This window comes from Fundulus heteroclitus, unplaced genomic scaffold (assembly GCF_011125445.2).
Source record: "Fundulus heteroclitus isolate FHET01 unplaced genomic scaffold, MU-UCD_Fhet_4.1 scaffold_40, whole genome shotgun sequence".
Classification (NCBI taxonomy): domain Eukaryota; kingdom Metazoa; phylum Chordata; class Actinopteri; order Cyprinodontiformes; family Fundulidae; genus Fundulus; species Fundulus heteroclitus.
In genome coordinates, this window is record NW_023396813.1 from 1,741,048 (window position 1) to 1,752,709 (window position 11,662).

Here is an 11,662-nt window from a genome sequence, read left to right on the forward strand (position 1 = left end):
AACTACTGCTCATTAGCAGGCGCAAAATGGACTTTTCAGCTCTGCAGCGTCTCACATCAAAAAACAACAAAGTTTTCCAGAAGTTTTTTTTTAATCTATTTTTCACCGGACTTTTTTTTCCAAAACTGCACCGCGTTGCTGCGCAATAGCACATGAGTTTCTGGACCTTCGGAGCTACAACAGTGATACATTTATCGCCGATATTCCCGTCATCCTCCAGAACACTGGATCCTGCCGACTTCTCCCAGCTGGGCGGAAGTGAAACTCAGCCGGCGGAGGGGGATGCGTGCTAGGCTAAAGCTAACACCACACTGGCTATCTTTCAAAACTGCACCGCGTTGCTGCGCTATAGCACACATGAGTTTCTGGACCTTCGGAGCTATAACAGTGATACATTTAACAGGTGTTACGGTAGCTGGTTGCGCTGCTGATAATATAAAGATGAGGAACAGAGCGCACCACTTGACGGGCGGTAATGATCCTTTTGGATGTGGTCAGCACCCATTAAAACATGAAGAAGAAGAAGAGCGCACCACTTTTAAAACAGAAGAAGAAGAAGTGGAAGTTCGTTGTCATAAACGGTGATGCGGAGCTGTTATGGTAAGTGTTAAGCCGGGCATACACTGTACGAGTTTTTCAGTCGTGGTACTTATATACATCTCAAACTGTGCGACGGAACCGCGGGTTTAAAAGTTCACCGCTCACGATCTGTGTACGGCGCATCGCTCGGATGCGACCGGAGTGCTCATACTGCAGAAGAAGAAGATGAAGAAGAAGAAGAAGAAGACGGAAGTGTCGATGGCTACTGTAAACATTACCGGAGAGAAACGCGCTGCTTTGGCAATATGTGCAATTTTATGTGCAGAAAGCCCTAAAAAGAAAAGGCGACGACGTATTTGGAGAAAGACATGGCTGAGGAAACATGACTACTACGGTCTGTCAGTTTTACAGAAAGAACTTGAGGTAAGCTGGCGGCCGTGCACATTTAACACCCCAGCCTTTTGCTCTTTGTTTATCAACAACGAGATATGTCGATTTTAAAAACAGAACAATGTATTAGGAGTTTAAAAAAATCAATTTCATTTTATTAGAATGTGATGTTTAAAAATATTTAGACTTCACAAAGCTGGAGGTTAAAAGTTTTATTGATTTCAAACACTCTCCCGATGCAGGGGATACAAATTCTGGCGTGGATAAGTCGTTTGGCTGTGCTATCCTAGCGCAGCAGGTCTTGGTGATATCACAGTAAAATGAGCAAAAGTCTGGACTATTTCTGCCCTGTGATGGACTGCCGACCTGTCCAGGGTCTACCCCGCCTCTCGCCCATTGACAGCTGGAGATCGGCACCGGTCCGAACCCAGCAGGGATAAACGTGTTAGAAAATGGATGATGGATGGTCTGGGCTATTTCTTTTTCCTTGCCATCAAGATCTTTGCCAACTGGCGCCAGAAAATGCTATTATTGGGCTTTCTTCGTCTGGAAACAAATGTTTACAACACCTAACACATTGAACGCACTCAGCTGACAATACAGCGATCTGATTGGCTGAGCAGCAAAAATCAAATAACGTGACCTCTCGGCCCGGAGCGCAACAGTTTAGATTTTTTATCAGTGCAAGAGAGTTGCCGTCTGACAGTTCATACGAAAGTTCTTAAGGAGACGTCCCACAGATTCTGGCCCACGGAAACTACGGTTGTAGCTCAGTGTCTGCCTTGCGGTGGTTGCGGAGAGGTGTCTGTTTTGTAGAATAAATCATCCGCCGATGAGTTATTGATCTGGAGAGCCGAATCTGAAACCATCGAAAAACATTTCAGATCCCAAATGTACAGGGTTCTAATTCTTCCAGTCTATTAGCAGCTTCCCGTAAGAGGTCGGACACTGAACGTCTGCCTGCTGAGTTTGACATTATTAAACAATGCTTCATGTCGGGGAAAAGCCATGTAGATTTGACCGACGCAGTAAAATGCTAACCAACCAATGGGAAGAAGTTGAGCCCTTAAGACACAGCCCTCCTCATTTGCATAATGACGCAGAAATGCATACAGAAATGTTAAAAGGACAGGCAGAAATGTAAAAAGGAGAGACAGAAATGTAAAAACTGCTAACAGAAATGTGAAAAGGACAGATAGAAATGTAAAAACGAGAAACAGAAATGTAAAAAGGACAGACAGAAATGTAAAAACGAGAAACAGAAATGTAAAAAGGACAGACAGAAATGTAAAAAAGGACAAACAGAAATGTAAAAAGGACAAACAGAAATGTAAAAAGGACAGGTGGAAATAAATAGCATCGGAGAAATAAATAGGGCAAAAAAATACAAAGAAAGAATAAAACAGACAAAAATATTATAACATGCACATAAATAAATACTTAAAAAAATAAGTAATTAATAAATAAAGTGGCTAATTAAAGGAAATATATACATTTTGTCTCACTGTATAATTCATTTTCTATCTACATTTATTTGTGCATTGTATTTTTGGTGGCACATAATTGTATGCATATTTATTTATTGAGCATTTATTTATTTCTGTATTTATTTTTAAATATGGAAGACTTGGTCCTCCATACTCCAGGGCTCAACAAGAGTTCATCTAAAGATGTTTTAGAACTGATTGGTGACCTTTAGTTTATATTTCTGAAAGTTAGTTATAAGTAGAGTTATGTGGTTTTTTGTTTTTTGGATACAATCCGGGTTAGCACCCGAACATCCCTTTCAGACAGCTTCCTCGTGCGTCAACAGTTAATCCTGTTGGATGTGGTTCGTCCACATTACCCTGGACACCGTGGCTCTTGATACATCACAAACACTTGCTGTCTTGGTCACAGATGCAAGGCAAGGCAAGGAAAATGTATTTGTATAGCACAATTCAGTACAGAGACAATACAAAGTGCTTTACATGATTAAAATATAGCAAAATAAACACAAGTAGGAATAAAATGTAGATAGAAAATAGAATAAAAGCAAGTAGAGATAGAATGTAGAAACAAAAATGAACATTAAAAACAGTAAAACAGTTTAACTAGAACAGTCAAAGGCAATTTTAAACAAATGTGTTTTTAATCTTGATTTAAAAGAACTCAGGCTTTCCGCACTTTTACAGTTTTCTGGAAGCCAGAAGACCTGAGTGGTCTGGAGGGTTGATACACTGATAACAAGTCTGTAATGTATGTAGGTACTAAGCCATTTAGGGATTTATAGACTAACAGAAGGATTTTAAAGTCTATTCTCTGAGATACAGGGAGCCAGTGTTAGGACTTTAGAACTGGGGTGATGGTCTCTACTTTCTTGGTCTTAGTGAGGACGCGTGCAGCAGCATTCTGGATCAGCTGCAGCTGTCTGGTCCACTTTTTAGGCAGACCTGTGAAAACACCGTTGCAGTAATCAATTCTACTAAATATAAACGCATGGATTAGTTTTTCCAGATCCTGCTGAGACATCAGTCCTTTAATCCTGGAAATGTTCCTCAGGTGATAGAAAGCCGACCTTGTCACTGTCTGTAAATGCTTTTGGAGGTTCAGGTCTGAGTCCATCACTACACCCAGATTTCGGGCTTGATCAGTGGTTTCTAGCTGAAGCGACTGAAGCTGTGTGCTAACTTTTGATCTCTCCTCTATTGGTCCAAATATTATTACTTCAGTTTTGTTTTTATTCAATTGAAGAAAGTTTTGACACTTCCGGCAAGATGTGCACCAACAATTTGTCCTCCTTTGAACTCACCCATGTCACCCATAATGTTGTGTGCATTGCAATATTTTGAGCAAAACTGTGCTCTTACCCTGCTAATTGAACCTTCACACTCTGCTCTTATTGGTTCAATGTGCAATTAATGATGATTGGCCACCAGGCTGGTCCAATTTAGCCATGAAACCTCCCACACTAAAATGAGAGGTGTTTCAGTTTCATTGTCCAACTCTTGTATATAGTGCATTTCACTTACTGAATTGAGTTACTGAAATAATTGTCTATACTTTTATTTATTAAGATTTAATTCTAGTGTTTATGTAAGGCAGAGGTTACAAATGTAAACGTTACAACCTTTTATTTGGACCGTTTTTGCCTTTTCTTCTTTCTATTAAAAATGGCTCTACGAAAGGAAGTGGAAACAACGCCCCCAAAATGACGCTTGTGGCCAAAAAGTGTATTATGTCAGTAGTGGTTTAGGACTACTGTAGCAAATGAATGGGAAACGTTGACTGTCGGCTGTCGCCAATTAGCTCATTAGCTGCATCTCAGATGGAAATAAGCAGTTTGCAGCTATGCAGACGCAAAGTTTTCCTGGTCGGCAGGTTTTGATGAAGACAAATCCTTTTCACTCAGAAGGTTTGATTTTAAAATCCCCAAGCGATGAGAGCCTACGACCAAGGAACTCGGAAGCTTTGCCTTTGACGGTCATGCCCATCACCAGGCCGGCGCCTTCTTCAACTTCTTCAGAAGTTGAACGATTCTAGTTTATTTATGTTACTTTTTAATGATAAAAGGCGTTAAATGTAAATATGTATTAAATTTTGTGTAAATGTCTTGTATGTATAGTATGTAATGTGATGTAATACATTGTATTGTCACGTGGAAGACTGAAGGACCCCAGGAAGAATAGCTTTTAGCTGATGCTGAAGCTAATGGGGATCCTAATAAAACAAACAAACAAACATGCTTCTCAATTTTGCTATTCTAGAACTGTTTCTAGGCTGTCCTATTGAAAGAAGAAATCTTGAATCCATAGCTCTGATAACATTTTAACAAAAAGCATGTGATGTGTTGACCCTGATCCTGAATTTGATCAGTTTGACGTTTTCTTTCAGTGTGTTGACATACCAACCAGCTATGCGTATGCCGCATGTTCCAGGCCTGGAGCAGTCATACCTTAACTCAGCGCTTACTGAGTATGCAGTTCCTTTCCACCCATCTGCCTTGGCTTCCATTCCTGAAGAAATGCAAAGTAAGAAAGTTAGAAAGATGCCTGAATTTCTCCATTGTGGGAAATTAAGGAATTTCTTAACTTATAAGATGTATCCTGCTTTCCGAGCGACAGATGGATAGATATTTGCACAATCCCCAAGTACTTGTAGTAATAACTTTCTCTGTTTCTCTGTTATAGGTCTGGATTTCTTTTCATTGATTTCAACAGAACCTCAAGTAAGTTCAATGTTTTTTTATTAAAAAATTCCCTATTAAATAAACATTTGACTAGTCTATTTCCAAGCTGTCACAAAGTCAGCACAGCAGGAAAAAGGCTCACAAGTCTACTGATGTTGATATAAAGTAGGAAAATAGTCCAACGTGTTAGTTTTTTTCATAACTGGATCATAACCAGGTTGTAAGTGGATTTTCAAATTGCAAAAATAAACAGGACCAAGAGACAAAACAAATACAACAAATCAAGCAAAACTTTTAAACTGAAAAATTATGTGTATCAGCAGATCAAAAAAGTAAACCTATACCCTAAAACACTCAAAAGTAACTGACTCCGTACTAGAGGATCAGTACACCTGTTAAAATAAATTGGTGGATAGGCGTGATTCAGTTCAATTCAATTTTATTTATATAGCGCCAATCATGAAACATGTCATCTCAAGGCACTTTCCATAGTCAAATTCAATCAGATTATACAGATTGGTAAAAAAAAATTCCTGTCTGAGGAAACCCAGTAGATTGACAAGTCTTGACAAGCAGCATTCACTCCTCCTGAAGGAGCGTAGAGCCACAGGGACAGTCGTCTGCATTGTCGATGGCTTTGCAGCAATCCCTCATACTGAGCAAGCATGAAGCGACAGTGGAAAGAAAAACTCCACTTTAACGGGCAGGAAAAACCTCCAGCAGAACACCTGTTAAAATAAATTTTCCCCTTTATAGTCCCACAGAGGGGAAATTTTTCTCTGCGTTTAACCTAACCTATGAGTGGTGCACAGGGAGCAATCTGTGGTCAAGGTCAAGGGTTCTTGCTCAGGGACCCAGACCGAGTTTAGAATTGGCCACCTTTGGGGCCTTTCCAAGATGCAAATGCCCAGCTCTCTAACCACTAAGCCACCATTCACATTTGCCCACTTTTTTTTTTATTTCTCGCCATTGGGTTCCCTTTGTTAAAGGCATCCACAGTGTAGATCTTACATCTTCCTCCCTTATCATCCATCTCCTAATGTGTTAAATGGGATTTACATCAGGAGATAGTCCACGATAGTCCAAAAGAAGGATATTATTCTCCAGGAAGTATTTTGTCTGACAGGCATTGCCCTGTTGAAATACCTAGTCATCACCACTCTGACAGGGAAATGGTTACAGCAACATCTCCATATAATAAGCTGCAGTTTTCACAACCTCAAGCTTGTTACATTTAAGGACATTCTCCCATATCATGTTGCAGCTCTATTGGGATCTCTCTATTGGAAGCCATTTGGACAATTCAGATATTTTTTTTCTCATCAGAAAATCACATTGTTTGGGTATCCCTTCACAGTCCACATGGACAGATTAGTGGTATGTAGAAGAAGGAGTGTGTGAGCAAATTTCATGGTCTTAAAATCTGTGTCTTATAGATCCAGTGTTGTGGTTCACAGTATCAGAAAGGGCCATGATTTTGGTTGAATGAGGAGAGTTTCTTCATGGTCAGCCCACTGGTTCAGCACAGAGAAAATGGTCCCTGGATTTACGCTTGATGTTTTTGTTCCCACCCACTCGGGATTTTTTTTTTTTAATTACTGTTACTCTGCCCATACATTGCAGAAATTGGTCATTAGAAGATGCCTTACATTAGCGGGGGGGAAAAAATCCTAGAATCTTTTTGCCTTAGCCATCTGAGGGTCTTGAGAGTGAGAATGCCTGATAGTGACATGGAAGCCAGAACTATGTGCATATTTTGGCTATTTGAGTTTTTAATACTTCTGCTACTCTGTCTTGTCTCCTACCCCTTTTTCATATTTTTGCATTTAAGTTCTACTCTCACCCCAGTTAGCATCGATCAGTATGAATGGCAGTACAGTTCCTAATTTCTCATCCGAACTTAAGATTCTTATCTGGAGGATTTAAAAGGTGTGAAATCATCTGAAACATATGACAAATATGATATTGACAAACAGATTATAGAAGAAGATCCACTAAGTTGCATTTTTTATAACGTTTACAAAAAATCGCAAATTTAAATGTGCTATCTAAAAGAAGTAATATTAGTAGAGCTCCCTTGTTTGTTTTCAGTTCACTCTTGCTGTTTGATTTACCAACCAATATCAGCGCAGCGTCTCCGTCTTGCCTGTATGAGCTGCCTGATGATTGTTATATAACTCAGTCACATGAAGGTTTTAAGATGTAAAATTATGCACATCTATGTTATTAGGCAATGATGTTAAAGGAGCCCATTTGTTTTTTCTTTTTGTTTTCTTTTGCTCAGCATTACAGGCCTCGAATGTATTTGGAAAACCTGTCAGGCAACATGCAAAACACTGTTGCACCCAGCACTAGCTCTGCTTTGGTCTCTTCCACCTCCAGCAGCAACTATAATACCAATGGCCATACTGCTGCTTCCATCGATGAAACAAGAGTTGCCACAGGAGGAGGAGTAGGTTGCACTGGAGAAGTGACTGGGGGTACCCTATCAGATATTATTTCACTGGACTAAGCCACATTCCTTTTGATGTCTATTTCAAAGGCTTTCTGCAGTAGTCTAAATTTAGATGCCATGGTAAATAGTGTTCAGATTGCTAAACATTAATATTGGCATGTTTTTGTGCTATTTCTTTTTGGCTTGAAAAAAAGCTAAAACTTTTTACATTTTTATAAAGCCAAAACATGTTTTTATAAGTCATTTGAAATGCTTTAACTACTTGTACTATTTAAGGAAAATGCACATTTTCCCTTCTGAGCAATACTTGGTAGGAAGGCATCTGTGTAGGGAAGATACTTTTATAAGGTAAGGTAAGTTTATTTGTATGGCACTTTTCATTAACAAGACGATTCAAAGTGCTGTACTGACAAAATCCCATTGGTACTATACCGAGTACCGATTCAAGCATACCTGTTTCTGTACCACAGCACATCATTGTGACACTAAGGGAGTCAAAGAGTGGGAGATTTTCCATGCCGGACATGAAGACAGCATTGCATGCACAAGAGTGAATGACGTCAGTAGCTACTAGTCCAATTAACGAAGCAAGCATGATAGAAAGTGTTTGAAAGTATTTCAAGATGTGATGCAGTATTTGTGACGCAAAGTGCAACCGCAGCAGCAAGAATACTTCTAATCAAAGGAAGCACCTGGTCACTACTGCCAATTAACAACTTTGTCGCTATATTTAGAAACCTTTTAGACCAATCCAGCAACAAGTGAAAAATCTTGCAACTTTCTTCTGTTATTGGTGACATCCCGTGAAAACACCAATGCCAAGACAGCAGTGAGTGCTGCTGTAAGCCTCTTCACTCTTCTCTGAACACTTTCTCAAAGGCAGCTGCAGCCTTCTCATTCTGAAACCCCTGCCTGTAGTCAGAGCAAAGAGAGCAGAGAGAAGAGCCTCTCCATTTCCACATTGCAAATGTGTCCCACCCTAGTTTACAAAGCGGGATGATATATGTTTTTTATATAGTCTCTTTTTTTCTCTGAAACTGTTGCACTGAAATAATTCCCTGAATTTGATTCACACACAGCTTCAATCCCTTATTCACCTCATTCACTCTGTGTGCCTTCGATAAGTGTCGTTTTGGTAAAAATTTGTTTTATGTGGTGTGGATTCAGGCAATGTATTTGTAGATCCAAACAAGTTTATAATGCTCAAAAAAATTAAGGGAACACTAAAATAACACATCCTAGATCTGAATGAATGAAATATTCTTATTAAATACTTTGTTCTTTACACAGTTGAAAGTGCTGACAAAAAAATCACAAAGAAACAATGGAAATTTAATCAAATTTAACTAACCCATGGAGATCTGGATTTGGAGCCACACTCAAAATTAAAGTGGAAAAACACACTACAGGCGGATCCAACTTTGATATAATGTCCTTAACACAAGTCAGAATGAGGCTTGGTGGCGTGTGTGGCCTCGACGTTACTGTATGACCTCCCTACAACGCCTGGGCATGCTCCTGATAAAGTGGCAGATGGTCTCCTGTGGGATCTTTTGCCAGACCTGTACTAACACATCCGATGACTCCTGGACAGTCTGTAGCGCAACGTGGCATTTGGGGATGGCACGAGGAATGATGTCCCAATTCAATTAAATTTTATTTATATATCGCCAATTCATGAAACATGTCATCTCAAGGCACTTTCCAAAGCCAAATTCAATCAGATTATACAGATTGGTTCAGATTATACAGGTTGGCCCAAAAAATGTCATATCTAAAGAAACCCAGCCGTTTGCATTAAGTCTTGACAAGCGGCATTTCCTCTTCCTGAAGGAGCGTAGAGCCACAGGGACAGTCGTCTGCATTGTCGATGGCTTTGCAGCATTCCCCCATACTGAGCAAGCATTAAGCGACAGTGGGGAAAAAAAACTCCCCTTTAACGGGAAGAAAAAACATCCAGCAGAACCAGGCTCAGTGTAAGTGGTCATCTGCCTTGACTGATTGGAGGTTAGAGAAGACAGAGCAGAGTCAGAGCTGTTTCAGTACTATGATGAGCTCTGAAGCCTGACTGAAACTCTTCAAATATTTACTTTGTAAATGTTCACATAGTTGATTAGCGACTACTTTCTCAAGAATTTTAGATAGGAAAAGAAGATTAGATATAGGTCTGTAATTTACTAACTCATCTTGATCAAGAGATGGTTTCTTAAGCTTTAATAAAAGCTACTTTAAAAGCCTGTGGTACATATCCATTTGCCATCAATAGATTATTCATGTTTGAAATAGGGATATTGATTTAAGGAAATACCTCCTTAAACAACTTGGTTGGGATTGGGTCTATAGAAGGTTTAGATTAAGCTAAACTGTTAGATGACTCAGAAACTCTACTGCGTTTAAACAGTTCAAACACCTATCAGGTTCTAAAGATTTCTCTAACACTGCCTTACTTACTGAGGACGAGGTAATCATGTTTGGGAGGATGCTAATTATTATTATTTTAATTGAATAAATTTTATTTATGAAGAATCCCATAAAGTCATTACTGCTGAGAGCTAAGGGAATGAATGGATCAACGGAGCTGTCACTCTGGGTAAATTTGGCAACTGTACTGTAGCGAAATCTAGGATTATTTTTATTCTCCTCAATTAATGATAAAAAATATGCAGCTCTAACTCTGCGAAGGGTCTTTTTATACAACAGTAGACTGTTTTTCCAGATTAGGTAAGATTCCTCATGGTGTGTAGAGTGCCAATTTCTCTCCAATTTCCTAACATTGTGCTTCATAGAACGCAGATCTAAATTAAACCAGGGAGCCAGCTTACTGTGAATAATCACCTTCTTTTTCAAGGGAGCTACATTGTCTAATGCAAAACAGCAATGAAGATGTGACACCGTTAACAAAAGCATCTATTTGTGAATGGGAAGAAACAACATTGCTGTCATCTGCAGGGCATATCTGTGACACTGAAGGTATTAAAACAGGTACAGACTAAAGTTTGATACAGCATTATCTGATAAAGATCTATTATAATGAAACCTTCTTTTGGGGAAGGAGAACTCAGTTAAATCCCAGTTACACCCCAAATGTGCTCAACTGGATTCAGATCTAGGGATTGGGTGGGCCAGTCCATAGCATCAACGCCTTCGTCTTTCAGGAACCTCTGACACACTCCAGCCACAAGGTCTAGCATTGTCTTGCATATTGAGGAACCCAGGGCCAACCGCACCAGCATATGGTCTCACAATGAGTCTGAGAATCTCATCTCTGTACCTAATGGTAGTCAGACTACCTCTGGAAAGCACAGAGGTAGAAAGCATAGGAACTGAGAAATGGTCTGTGGTCACCACCTGCAGAAACACTTCTTTTTTGGGGGTGTCTTGCTAATTACCTATAATTTCCACCTGTTGTCTATTCCATTTGCACAACAGCATGTGGAATCGATTGTCAATCAGTGTTGCTTCTTAAGTGGACAGTTTGATTTCACTGAAGTGTAATTGACATGGAGTTACAGTGTGTTTTTTAAGTGTTCCCTTTATTTTTTGAGCAATATATATTGTGATATAAATATGTTAAATTGAAATATTTTTAGATTTTATTATTAAAGTAACATTTATTACCACATAAACACACAAAAGTACCGAAAATAGGTACCGTTGATCATGAAAGGTTCCTGAGAATGACAAACCTTAAATTAGAAGGATGAAATACTCATCACAGAAAAGCTAATGGTGGGTGGACCCTAGAGTAGCCTAAAGAAGAAAAACTATATGTATATATACCTTCCTGCAAGTATATTTATGTCCGATAAACTGCATATTTAAAAAAAAATTATATATCTATATATATCTATATCTATCTATATGTATATCTATATATATCTAAATATATATATATATATATATATATATATATATATATATATATATATATGTGTGTGTGTGTGTGTATTTGTTTATTTTTACTTAAACACTGGGTAGAATGGCTAGGGATATAACAACCAATATGCAGTTTATCTGACATCTGCATTGGAATGGCTTAAACTGGCTGAACTTGGCTACAAAGATCTGTATTATGGAAATAAAAAAATACTTTTATTTTCTTGGGGAAA

General features: G+C 38.9%; 1 protein-coding gene across 1 annotated transcript in view; it reads left to right on the plus strand.

The window, feature by feature from the left end:
• Positions 1-8,760, plus strand: part of LOC105923506 (E3 SUMO-protein ligase PIAS2) — a 170,308-nt gene extending 161,548 nt beyond the window's left edge. The window contains exons 8-10 of the transcript XR_004929136.1: positions 4,804-4,940; positions 5,100-5,137; positions 7,383-8,760. The gene's annotated coding sequence lies outside the window, so the exon portion shown is untranslated. The remainder of the gene's footprint in view (positions 1-4,803; positions 4,941-5,099; positions 5,138-7,382) is intronic.
• Positions 8,761-11,662: the final 2,902 nt, after the last annotated feature.